A 14,720-nucleotide genomic window follows, 5' to 3' on the forward strand; every position below is an offset into this window, starting at 1 on the left:
AAACTCAAAATGGATTAAAGATCTAAACGTAAGACCAGAAACTATAAAACTCCTAGAGGAGAACATAGGCAAAACACTCTCCAACATAAATCACAGCAGGATCCTCTATGACCCACCTCCCAGAATATTGGAAATAAAAGCAAAAATAAACAAATGGGACCTAATTAAACTTAAAAGCTTCTGCACAACAAAGGAAACTATAAGCAAGGTGAAAAGACAGCTTTCAGAATGGGAGAAAATAATAGGAAATGAAGCAACTGACAAACAACTAATCTCAAAAATATACAAGCAACTTATGCAGCTCAATTCCAGAAAAATAAACAACCCAATCAAAAAAGGGCCAAAGAACTAAAGAGACATTTCTCCAAAGAAGACATACAGATGGCTAACAAACACATGAAAAGATGCTCAACATCACTCATTATCAGAGAAATGCAAATTAAACCCACAATGAGGTACCATTTCACGCCAGTCAGAATGGCTGCGATACAAAAGTCTACAAGCAATAAATGCTGGAGAGGGTGTGGAGAAAAGGGAACCCTCTTACACTATTGATGGGAATGCAAACTAGTACAGCCACTATGGAGAACAGTGTGGAGATTCCTTAAAAAACTGGAAATAGAACTGCCTTATGACCCATCAATCCCACTTGTGGGCATACACACCAAGGAAACCAGAATTGAAAGAGACACATGTACCCCAATGTTCATCGCAGCACTGTTTATAATAGCCAGGACATGGAAGGAACCTAGATGTCCATCTGCAGATGAATGGATAAGAAAGCTGTGGTACATATACACAATGGAGTATTACTCAGCCATTAAAAAGAATACATTTGAATCAGTTCTAATGAGATGGATGAAACTGGAGCCAATTATACAGAGTGAAGTAAGCCAGAAAGAAAAACACCAATACAGTATTCTAACACATATATATGGAATTTGGAAAGATGGTAACGATAACCCTGTATGCGAGACAGCAAAAGAGACACAGATGTACAGAACAGTCTTTTGGGCTCTGTGGGAAAGGAAGAGAGTGGAATGATTTGGGAGAATGGCATTGAAACATGTATATTATCATATATGAAACGAATCACCAGTCCAGGTTTGATGCATGATACAGGATGCTCGGGGCTGGTGCACTGGGATGACCCACAGGGATGCTATGGGGAGGGAGGTGGGAGAGGGGTTCAGGATGGGGAACACGTGTACACCTGTGGCGGATTCATGTTGATGTATGGCAAAACCAATACAATATTGTAAAGTAATTAGCCTCCAATTTAAATAAATTAAAAAAATAAAAATATGAAGAATAAATAGAACTGAAAGATACAATAACTGTCATAAAAAATACACTAGAAGACACCAACAATAGATTAGACGGAAGGAAGAGATCAGCAAATTAGAAGACAGAATAATGTCTCCTGAAGAGACAAAAAAACTTTCTAAATGAGGATAGTTTAAGAGACCTCTGAGACAACATCAGTCATACTAAAATTCACATTATAGGGGGTCCCTATAATGAAGGAAAAGAGAGAAAAAAAGAGGCAGAGAACTTACCTGAAGATAAAAACTTTCCTAACCTGGGACAGAATCCAAAACATCCAGGTTCAGGAAGCATAATGCCTCAAACAAGGTGAACCCAAAGAGTTCCACACCAAGATACGGTGTAATTAAAATGACAGAAATTGAAGACACACAGAGAAATCTTGGGACTTCCCTAGTGGCCCAGTTAAGAATCTGCCTGCCAATGCAGGGGACGTGGGTTTGATCCCTGGTCTTGGAAGATCCCACATGCAACAGAGCAACTAAGTCCATGGGTCACAACTACCGAGCCTGTGAGCCGCAACCACTGAAGCCCACGTGCCTAGAGCTGTGCTCTGCAACAAGAGACACCACTGCAATCAGAAGCCTGCACACTGCCATGAAGAGTAGCCCCCATCCTCCTCTCAGTTCAGTTCAGTCGCTCAGTCGTGTCTGACTCTTTGCAACCCCATGAATCACAGCACGTCAGGCCTCCCTGTCCATCACCATCTCCCAGAGTTCACTCAGACTCACGTCCATCGAGCCAGTAATGCTATCCAGCCATCTCATCCTCTGTTGTCCCCTTCTTCTCCTGCCCCCAATCCCTCCCAGAATCAGAGTCTTTTCCAATGAGTCAACTCTTTGCATGAGGTGGCCAAAATACTGGAGTTTCAGCTTTAGCGTCATTCCTTCCAAAGAAATCCCAGGGCTGATCTCCTTCAGAATGGATTGGTTGGATCTCCTTGCAGTCCAAGGGACTCTCAACAGTCTCCTCCAACACCACAGTTCAGAAGCATCAATTCTTTGGCGCTCAGCCTTCTTCACAGTCCAACTCTCACATCCCTACATGACCACAGGAAAAACCATAGCCTTGACTAGATGGACCTTAGTCGGCAAAGTAATGTCTCTGCTTTTGAATATTCTATCTAGGTTGGTCATAACTTTTCTTCCAAGGAGCAAGCGTCTTTTAATTTCATGGCTGCAGTCACCATCTGCAGTGATTTTGGAGCCCAAAAAGATAAAGTCTGACAGTTTCCACTGTTTCCCCATCTATTTCCCATGAAATGATGGGACCAGATGCCATGATCTTCATTTTCTGAATGTTGAGCTTTAAGCCAACTTTTTCACTCTCCTCTTTCACTTTCATCAAGAGGCTTTTTAGTTCCTCTTCACTTTCTGCCATAAGGGTGGTCTCATCTGCATATCTGAGGTTATTGATATTTCTCCTGGCAATCTTGATTCCAGCTTGTGTTTCTTCCAGCCCAGCGTTTCTCATGATGTACTCTGCATAGAAGTTAAATAAGCAGGGTGACAATATACAGCCTTGATGTACTCCTTTTCCTATTTGGAACCAGTCTGTTGTTCCATGTCCAGTTCTCACTGCTGCTTCCTGACCTGCATACAGATTTCTCAAGAGGCAGGTTAAAGCCCATGCGTTGCAATGAGGATCCAGGGCAGCCAAAAAAGGATAAATAAATACATTTTTAAAAAGAGTGACTCTTAACAGGAGCAACATAAAAGCAACTAGTTATATATAAGGGAATTCCCACAAAACTATGAGCTTATGTTTTAGCAGAAATTTTGCAGGCCAGAAGACAGTGACGTTATATATTTACAGTGATAAAAGGGGAAAACCTACAACCTATAAGAATACTCTACTCAACATGGGTATCATTCAGATTTTTAGGAGAAATAAAGAGTTTTATAGAAAAGCTAAAGCTAAGAGTTCAGCACTATTAAGCCAGTGATTATAGAAGGAAAAATCTCATTCATAAACACAAACAGTAAAGTTAGTGGATCAACCAGTTATAAAGCCAAAGTAGTAAAGCCAAAGTAGTAAAATCTTCTATATCCACAAATTAGTAGTTAAGGGATACACAAAACAACTAGATATTAAATACTATGCCAAAAACTTTGAATGTGTGTGTGTTGGGGGAAGGAGTAAAAACGCAGGGTTATTAGAATGTGAACTTAAGATAACCATATATATATAAATTTACATATATAGTTATACTTCTACATTTGAACCTCATGGTAACCACCCTCCATAAACTTGTAATAGATACAGAAAAAAAAAACAGAAAGGAATCTAAACATAACACAAAGATAGTCAAATTACAAAGAGCAACAAAAGAAAAAAAAGAGAAATACAAAAGATCCAGAAAATAATAACAAAATGGCAGTAAGTATATACCCAGAAATAAAACTCTGATCAAAATCAGAGTGGCTGAATGGATACAAAAATAAGACCCATATATATGCTGCCTAGAGACTCACTTCAGAGTTGAAGGCACACACAGAAAGTGAGGGGATGGAAAAAGGTACTCCATATAAAACGAAATAAGAAAATTGGAGAATCAATGAGACAAAATAGACTTTAAAACAAAGACTGTAACAGGAGACAGAGGATATTACATAATGATAAAGGGATAACTCCTATAAGAAGAAATAATAAATGTAAATTTATATGTATTCAACATAAGAACATCTAAATACATAAAGCAAATATTAACAAAATAAAAGGGAGAAAATCTACAGTAATACAATAAATACGAGACTCTAACACCCCACTTACATCTTTTCCAAACACAACACTATGAGACTAGAAATAAACTAAAAGAAAAAATTTGCAAAAAAGCAAACATGTGGAGGCTAAAAAAATATCCCATTAAACAATGAATGTGTCATTGAAGAAGTCAAAGAGAAAATTTTAAAAATACTCGGAAACAAGTGAAAATGTAAGCATTGATCCAAAAATCTATGAGAAACGGCAAAAACAGTTCTAAAAAGGCAGTTTATAGCAGTACAAGCCTACCGCAGGAAACAAGAAAAATTTCTAATAAACAATCTAACCTTGCACCTAAATGAACTAGGAAAAGAAAAAAAAAATAGAAAGTTAGTAGCCAGGGAAGAAATAATAAAGAGCAGAGCAGAAACAAATGAAAGAGAGACTAAGAAATAATAATAATAAAGATTAAGGAAATTAAGAACTGCTTATTTGAAAATGTAAACAAAACTGGTAAACCTCTAGCCAAACTCAAGAAAAAAAAAAAATCTAGGCCTCAAATAAAATCAGAAATTAAAGAGAAGTTATAACCAAACCATAGAAATACAGAGTGTCATAAGAGAGTACCACAATTATATGCCAACAAAATGGACAATCTAGAAGAAATAGATCAATTCCTAGAAACACACACTATCCTAAGACTGAGTCAGGATGAAGCAAAATATGAAGATACTGACTACCAATAGTGAAAATGAGCCAGTAATAACGTGTTAATCATTCAGCTGTGTCCAACTCTTTGCAACCCTGTGGAGTGTAGCCCGCCAGGCTCCTCTGTCCATGGAATTTTCCAGACAAGAATACTGGAGGGGGTTGCCATTTCCTTCTCCACCAGTAATAAAAACAAACAAGCAAACAAACAAAAAAAACTCCTAACAAAAGTCCTAGACCAGACAGCTTCACAGATAAATTCTGCCAAATATTTAAAGAAGAGTTAACATCTATCCTTTTCAAACTATTTCAAAAAATGGAAGAGGAAAGAATACTTCCAAACTCATCCTATGAGGTCAGCAGCACACTGATACCAAAACCAGAAAAAGACAACCCTCAAAGAGAAAATTACTGGCTAGTATCACTTCTGACACTCAAAGATGAACTCCCCAGGTCGACAGAATGCTGGGAAAGATTGAAGGCAGGAGGAGAAGGGAACAACAGCAGTGAGATGGTTGGATGACATCACTGACTCAATGGACATGAGTTTGAGCAAGCCCCAGGAGATGGTGAAGGATGGGAAGCCTGGCATCCCACAATCCATGGGGTCATAGAGAGCCAGACATGACTGAACAACAACAATCACTCCTGAACATAGATGTCGAACACCGAGGAAACCAGAATAGAAAGAGACACGTGTACCTCAATGTTCATCGCAGCACTGTTTACAATAGCCAGGACATGGAAACAACCTAGATGTCCATCAGCAGATGAATGGATAAGAAAGCTGTGGTACATATACACAATGGAGTATTACTCAGCCATTCAAAAGAATACATTTGAATCAGTTCTAATGAGGTGGATGAAACTGGAGCCGATTATACGGAGTGAAGTAAGCCAGAAAGAAAAACATCAATACAGTATACTAACACATATATATGGAATTTAGAAAGATGGTAATGATGACCCTGTATGCGAGACAGCAAAAGAGACACAGATGTGTAGAGTGGACTTTTGGACTCTGAGGGAGAGGGAGAGGGTGGGATGATTTGGGAGAATGGCATTGAAACATGTATACTATCATGTAAGAAACGAATCGCCAGTCTATGTTCGATGCAGGATACAGGATTCTCAGGGCTGGTGCATGGGGATGATCCAGAGAGATGATATGGGGTGGGAGGTGGGAGGGGGGTTCATGTTTGGGAACTCATGTACACCCGTGGTGGATTCATGTCAATGTATGGCAAAACCAATACGGTATTGTAAAGTAAAATAAAGTAAAAATGAAAAAATTTTTAAAAATGAATAAATAAATAAAGAAAGAGACTTTAGATTAAAAATATATATATATTAGAAAACCAAATTCAACAACACACTAAAAATATCATACACCACGGCCAAGTGGCATTTACTCCAAAAATACAAGGATGGTCCCATATCCACATACATACAAATCAATCAGTGTGATAAGACCATATTAACAAATTGAGTAATAGAAATCACATGATCATCTCAATAGATGTGACTAAAAGTTTCTGATAAAATTGAACATTCATTTATGATTTTAAAAAAGCTTACAGTGAATGTAGAGGGAACATACTTCAACACAGTAAAGGCTAGATGTAGCAAACATATAACCAACATAATCCTCAAGGGTGGAAAGCTGAAAGCATTTCCTCCAAGATCTGGACCAAGACAAGGATGCCCACTATGAGCGTTTTATTCAACATAGTATTGGAAATTCTAGCCATAGCAATCAGAAAAAGAAATAAAATAAATCCAAACTGGAAAGGAAGAAGTAAAGCTGTCACTATGTGCAGACGACATGGTAAAAACATCTTAAAGACACCACCAAAATATTAGAATAAATTAATTCAGTAATGTTGCAAAATATTCATATATAGAAATCTGTTGCATTTCTATACACTAACTATAACTATCACGGGAGCTAAGAAACAATCCCATTTACGATTGCTTAAAAAACAATAAAATACCAAGGAATAACTCTAACCAAGAAAGTATAAGGCTTGTATTTAGAAAACTATTGTACAAAGATGAAAGAAATTGGAAATGACACAAGCGAATGCTCATGGAGTGGAAGAATTAATATTGTTAAACAACCATATTCCTCAAGGCAATCTACACGGTCAATGCAGTTCCTGTCAAAATACCAACGGCATTTTTCATGGGACTAGAGCAAGTAATTCTAAAACTTTTATGAAAACAGAAAAGATCTTAAATAAGCAAAACAATCTTAAGAACCAAGTTGGAAACATTACAGTCCCTCATTTCAAACTATGCCACATTACTACAGTAACCAAAAAAATGTGGTACAAAAAAATAGACACATGGATCAGTGGAACAAAATTGAAAGCCTAGAAATAAACCCACATTACATGGTCAGTTAATCCCAACAAAAGAGACAAGAATATACAAAGGGGCAAATACAACTTCTTTAATAAGTGGTGCTGGGAAAATTGGACAGCTGCATGTGAAGAATCAAATTGGACTACTTTATCACACTGTATACAAAAATAAACTCAAAATGAACTGGATTCAAATGTAGGACCTGAAACCATCCACTTCCTAGAAGAAACCATAGACTGTATGCTCTTTGACAATAGTCTTAGCAATTTTTTTTTTTATATGTCTCCTCAGGCATGGGAAACAAAAGCAAAATAAACAAATGGGATTATATAAAACTAAAAAGTTTTTGCATAGCAAAGGGAACTATCAGTGAAACCAAAAGGTAGCCTACTAACTGGGAGGAGATATGTGCAAATGATTTATCTGATAAGCAGTTAATAAACAAAATACACAAAGATGTCATATAAATCAACAACAAAAAATAAACAACCTGATTCAAAAATGGGCAGAGAACCTGAATAGACACTTCTCCAAAGACGACATAACAGACGGCCAACAGACACAGAAAAGATGCTCAGCATCACTACCCATCAGGGAAATGCAAAGCAAAACCGTAGGGAGATTGACATCTCGTACTTGTCAGAATGGCTATTACCAAAAAGACAACAAATAACAAGTGTTGGCAAGGATGTGAAGAAAAGAGAACTCTTGTGCACTCTTGGTGGGAATGTAAATTGGTACAATCACTATAGAAAAAGAGTACAGTTCCTAAAAATTAAAAGTAGTACTACTGTATAAGTAGCAATTCTACTTTTGGGGGTTTTTCTCAAGAAAAGAAAAATACTACTTTGAAAAGATATATGCACCCTTACATTCATCACAGGATTACTTGCAGTAACTAAGATGTGGAAGCAACCCAAATATCAATCAATAGATGAACAGATAAAGAAAAGGTAGTATATGTGTATATATGTATACACACACACACACACACACACACACACAATGGCATATTAGTCATAAAAAAGAATGAAACTTTGCCATTTGGAAGAAGATAGATAGACCTAGAGGGTACTTATGCAAAGTGAAATTTAAATCAGGCATAAAAAGACAAATATTATATGATTTCACTTAGAATCTTAAAAAACACATGAGCAAACAACAAAAAGGGAACAGTCATGGATACAGAGAACAAAGAGGTGGTTCTGGGGGGCAGAAGCGGGGGTTGGGTGGGGATGAGTGAAAAAGGTAAGGGAGATTAAGAGACACAAATATCCAGTTACAAAAACAAATGACTCACAAGGATGAAATGTACAGCATGAGGAGTAGAGTCAGTAATACTGCAATAACTTTGTATAGTGACAGATGATAACCAGAGTTATCATCATTTTGTAACGTATAAAAATATCAAATCACTATTTTGTACATCTGAAACTAATATTACAAGTCAATTATATTTCAATTTAAAAAACCACCCAGAAGCTGTAATCAAATCTTTAAATTGTTGACAAAAACTGATTCTCTGGTATCATTTAATGACAACACTAGCCATGCCATTTAAAAATTTCCTATGTAGTAGAGAAATGTTTTGCGTATGGTTCCGAAACCATCTGAGCAGAGGGTGGGGGCAGGGGCTGAGAGAGGCGGCTAGCAAGCCTTGGCCTGCAGTCAGGGTGGGGTGCTGAAGCTCCAGCAAAGGTCCCAGGGAGAGGCTGGGGCTGGCGGCCGTGGGGATACGCTAAGAGGGCAACTCCGACATGGCCGTGGAATTAGATGCAACTGCCACTCCCAAAGCCAGAGAAGGTGCCTGAGGCAGCGGACAAAACCCTGTGGGTGCTGTCCTAGCCTCAGAGGTGGCAGTTTTCACAAGGCTGGGAGCAGGCGCAGGCACTGCTCACACCTTGCTGGGGGCTTAAACAGCTTGGCCTCTCCTAGGGACCCACGAACTGGGGTCTTTCTGGGAGAAATGGTAAAATGTCTATTTCTCACACCTTCTCTCTTAAGTTCCTGAAATATCTCTTGGAAATACTGAGAAAGGATGATGTGGAGAAAAGTGCCATCAAGACCATCTTTAAGGACAGGGAACCCCGGAGTGCTCTAGCCCACGGGGTCGTAGAGAGTCAGACGTGACTTAGTGACTGAACAACAAAAACAAAACCTTTTAAAAGTGAATTAAAATAAAACAATGAAAAAATTTCATGTGTAAGGAGAAATAGGTGGCTAATCAGGTGTAAATGAAGAATTGTAAAAAAAAAATGCTTTGAATTTGCTGAGGTTTTTCTCTTTTTTTGCTTATAAAAACTGAATTTTGATTAATCAGAAAAATGTTTCTTTTATCTGTTGATAGATCTTACATCTGACATTGATTTGTAATGTGGTAATGCAGTCTCCTTCAGTAACTGAAATAATGAAGGTGCTGCCTTCATTATTTCTTTATTTCAGCAGAAACAAATGTGGAATCTAGCTTCCTTCTAAACCTCAAAAAAAGGGGGGCTTTCCCTAGTAGTCCAGTGGTTAAGAATCCACCTTCCAATGCAAGGGACATAGGTTTGATCCCTGGCCAGGAAACCAAGATCCCACATGTCATGGGGCAATTAAGTCCATGCACACCAACTAGAGAGCCTATACACCTCAATGGCTGGGCCCACGTGCTGCAACAAAGACCCGAGCACAGCCAAGAAAAGAAGAAGGATCATACACCATGATCAAGTGGGGTTTATTTGGGAGATGCAAGGATGGTTTAGTATCTGCAAATCAAGCAATGTGATACACCACATTGACAAAATGAAGGATGAATATCATGCTATCATCTCAAGAGACACAGAAAAGTAGTTGACAAAATCCAACATCCATTTATGGTTAAAAACTCTCAAAAAAGTGGGTACAGAGGGAATGTACCTCAACATAATAAAGGCCACATATGACAATCCACAGCTTACATCATACTCAATGGAGAAAATCTGAAACTTTCCTCTAAGATTAAGAACAAGACAAAGACGCCTATGCATACCACTTTGATTAACATAGTACTGGAAGTCCTAGCGGAGCAATTAGGCAAGAAAATGAAGTAAACAGCATCCAAATTGGAAAGGAGGAAGTAAAACTGTCACTATTTGCAGATGGCATATTATATATAGAAACTTCTAGAGACTCCACACACACACACACACACACACACACAAATTAGAATTATAGAGCAATTCAGTACATTTGTAGGATACAAAAATGAATATATAAAAATGTTGCCTTTCTATACATGAAGAACTATCAGAGAAATTAAAATAACAAACTCATATACAATTGCATAAAAAGAATAAAATATCTAGGAATAAATTTAACCAAAGCAGTGAAAGACAACTCTCAATATGGGGGAAAATAATAGCAAAAGAAACAATTGACAAAGGATTAATCTCAAAAATACATAAGCAGCTCATGCAGCTCAGTATCAGGAAAACAACCCAATCAAAAAGTGGGTACAAAACCTAAACAGACATTTTTTCACAGAAGACATATAGATGGCTAAAAACACATAAAAAGATACTCAACATCACTCATTAGTGAAATGCAAATCAAAATTACAATGAGGTATCACCTCTCATCAGTCAGAATGGCCGTCAAAGTCAAAAATTCTACAAACAATAAATCCTGGAGAGGATGTGGAGAAAGGGAGCCCTCTTGCACTGTTGGTGTGAAGGTAAGTTGATGCAGCACTATGGAGAACAGAATGGAGATTCCTTAAGAAACTAGGAATAAAACTACCTTATGACCCAACAGGCATGCACCCTGAGAAAACCATAATTTGGAAAGACACATATACCCCAAGGTTCACTGCAGCTCTATTACAATAGCCAGGACATGGAAGTAACCTAGATGTCCATCGATAAATGAATGGATAAAGTTGTGGTACATACAAACACTGGAATATTACTCAGCCATAAAAAGGAAAAAATTGGGTCATTTGTAGTGATGTGGATGGACCTAGACACTGTCAGACAGAATGAAGTTAAGTCAGAAAAAGTATTGTATAGTAACATATATGTGGAATCTAGAAAAATGGTACTGATGTAACTATTTGCAGGGCAGAAATAGAGACACAGATATAGAAAACAGACTTGTGGACGCATGGAGGAAAGAGAAGGTGTGATGAATTGAGAGAACAGCATTGACATGTATACACTACCATGTGTAAAACAGATAGCTAGTGGGAAGCTGCTGAGTAACACAGGGGGCTCTCAGCTTGGTGCTCTGTGATGACCTAGCGGAGTAGGATGGGAGTGGGCTGGGAGGGAGGTTCAAAGGAGAGACTATATATATACTTTTAGCTGATTTGCATTATAGTACAGCAAAAACTAATACAATATTGTAAAGCAATTATCCTCCAATTAAAAAAATGTTTTTAACTATAATGAGGTATCCCCTCATCAGTCAGAATGGCTATCATCAAAGAATCTACAAACAATAAATACTGCACAGGGTTTGGAGAAGAGAGAATCCTCTTACACTATTGGTGGGAACGTAAATTAGTACAACCATTATGGAGAATAATTTGAAGTTTCCTTAAAAAACTAAAATAGAACTGCCAAATGATCCAGCAATCCCATTCTTGGACCTATATCCTGAAAAAAACATAATTTGAAAAGATACACTCCCTCCAGTGTTCACTGCAGCACTATTTACAACAGCCAAGACATGGAAACAAACTAAATGTCCAATGACAAGAATAAAAATATGATACATATATACAATAGAACATTACTAAGCCATTAGAAAAAGGCAAAATAATGCCATTTGCAGCGACATGGATGGATCTAGAGATTACCACACTAAGTGAAGTAAGTCAGAGAAAGACAAATATATGATATCACTTACATGTGGAATCTAATAAAAAAGTGTAATAAACTTATTTACAAAACAGACTCACAGATCTTGAAACTTAACAGTTGCCAAATGGGAAATGTTGGATGAAATGATAAATTAGGAGCGTGGCGTTAACATACATACACTACTATACATAAAATAGATTACTAATAAGGACCTCCCATATAGCACAGGGAACTCTACTCAATATTCTGTAATAACCTATATGGGAAGAGAATCTGAAAAAGAATACATGTGTGTGAGTGTGTGTATATATACACACACACACATTATATATATGTGTGCGTATAAAATGATAGAGGTATTAACTAACCTCTGTATGGTAATCCTTGTACAATATAGATAGGTATCAAATCATCATGAAGTATACCTTAAATTTACATAATGTTATATTCCAATTATATCCCAATGAAGCTGAGGGAAAAAATTAGGCAAAGGAGGACTTGAATAGACACTTCTCCAAAGATGACATATAAATGACCAAAAAGCTCAAGAAAAGGTACTTAGTATCACTAACCATTAGAGAATACAAGTCAAAACTGCAATGAGATACTACTTCATGTTCTTTAGGATGACTATTGCCAAAAAACAAAATGGAAATTAACAAGCATTGGTTAGGATATGGAGAAATCGGAACCCTTCTGCGTTGCTGGGGGCAGTGTAACTGGTGCAACCACGGTAGAAAACAGTACGATGATTTCTCCAAAAGTTCAATGTAGAATTACCACTTGATCTGGCAAAACCCATTTTAGCTAGGTACTCAAAAGAAATGAAAGCAGGTACTTGAACAGTGATGTATACTAATTTCACAGCAGCATCATATACACAACAGTAAGTACTGACACACACTTCAACACAGATAAACCTTGAAAACATTATGCTCCATGAAACCAGCCAGACACAAAAGGACAAACATTGTATCAGTCCATTTCTGTGAGATACCTTCTATAGACAAATTCATATGGAAGGAAAGGATAATAGTGGTTGCCAGAAGTTGAAGGAAAAGAATGGTTAATTACTGTTTAACATACACAGAGTTTCCGTTGGGGATGATGAAAAAGTTCTGGAGATGGAGACTGACGACAGCTGAACAACATTGTGAATGTCTTTAATGTACTTAAGGACACTGCATTATCCATGTAAAAATAGTTAAAATGGTAAATATGAATAAATAATATCTACCATAATAATAATAAATTTTAAAGTATCAAAAAATGGAGAAGAGATACTTTTAATAACTCCAGTAACAGTTGGATCAGCAGAGCCTTCTCAAAATTAAAAATTATCAAAAAGTATCTGAGACCTTGCATTTGCCAAGAGCAACTGGCAATGTTTTCAATTGTATGAACTGAAAATGAAGTCGCTAAAAGTATAAATTTTAATGACTTAATGAATTTGCAGAAAAGTCAGAAAAATGATCAATCAAGGTGTCATACATTAATAATAAAGTATTACATATTATATAAAACTATGACACCAAAAATATTTTTGCAATTTATAAGTTTATATTGTTATTCAGCTATCACTATTACCCAATATTTATAACACAATAAAACATTTTTTTAAAGGAAAAAGCTTTCTATTTTAGGTCCTCTAATAACAATTTCCCCCTGCTTTTTGAAAAGGAGCTCCACTTTTCATTTTAACTGGTGATGTAGCTGGTTCTGTCTCTCAGCTTTTAGCCTTGATAGCCTGTTTGTCTTTGACTGAGTCATTTCTAGCTCAGTTTTCTCACCTCTCAAATGGTTATGGTATTTACCTTTCTTTGTAGAATTGATGTGAAATTAAAACACACACACATGCACACAATGGTTTTTAAAAATTATAGGTACTTTAAAATATTGGTGGCATTGCTGCCGTTCATATGAAATATTTTATAATGAGTACCATTACTGGAGTCTTTAGACAAATACATTTCTTATCTAAAATGAAGAAATTTAATTCACTATTTTCTGTGGATATTTCCAGACTTTTGACAGAGAAGCAAAATGACTCATTTGATCCATAGTTATTATTTTTTAGCCTAGTGATTTCACAGATAAAATTTATTTCTTCACATGACTAAAAGCAAAGTATAAACTGAAGATGACACCAAAACACTAGACTTCAGTCAACACTTTTAAAGCCTAAAATTTCAAATAGTGTTTCTGATAAACTCTCTTTTAAGCAACTCAATGGAAGAATAACACTAAGAGTGCTGAGTTCCCCAAGTTCTATCTCAATCTGTAAACACCAGATGCAGCTGAGTATAAATAAAAATACTGCTGTAAATAAAGAGGCAAAAATGCCCCATGAGGAGCTCTGCCAGATTAGAGGACAGAGTCTGAGCGTAAAGCGGCACTGACACAGAAGGTGGGGTGCTAAATCTGAACGCCCCATTCACAGACACTTAGAGCAGACTCTGACAGTACCCAGACCATTGGTCCAGGTGACACTGTTGACTCACCATCATTGGGGATTTCCTGAGTCTTTTACACATCTTCCTGCATCTCGCTAAACATCAGCTGTAGACGACTGGCTTAGGGGTGTGGCCAGGTCCTTTGTGTCAAGAGGCTGGTCCTGGGGGACCAAACTTGCAACTGATCTGTAGGTTAACCAGCTTGTTTGGGGTAGAATTCCAATGGCTCCACAACTTACGCCTCCAGAAGCTGGCTAACTTCCCTGCTCCACGGCCGGGGAATCCACTGTGAAGTTCGCTCTCTCACTAGCCGTCCCTCAGAAAGGCCCTCCTACTGCCT

This window comes from Budorcas taxicolor, chromosome 5 (assembly GCF_023091745.1).
Source record: "Budorcas taxicolor isolate Tak-1 chromosome 5, Takin1.1, whole genome shotgun sequence".
In the NCBI taxonomy this organism is placed as follows: domain Eukaryota; kingdom Metazoa; phylum Chordata; class Mammalia; order Artiodactyla; family Bovidae; genus Budorcas; species Budorcas taxicolor.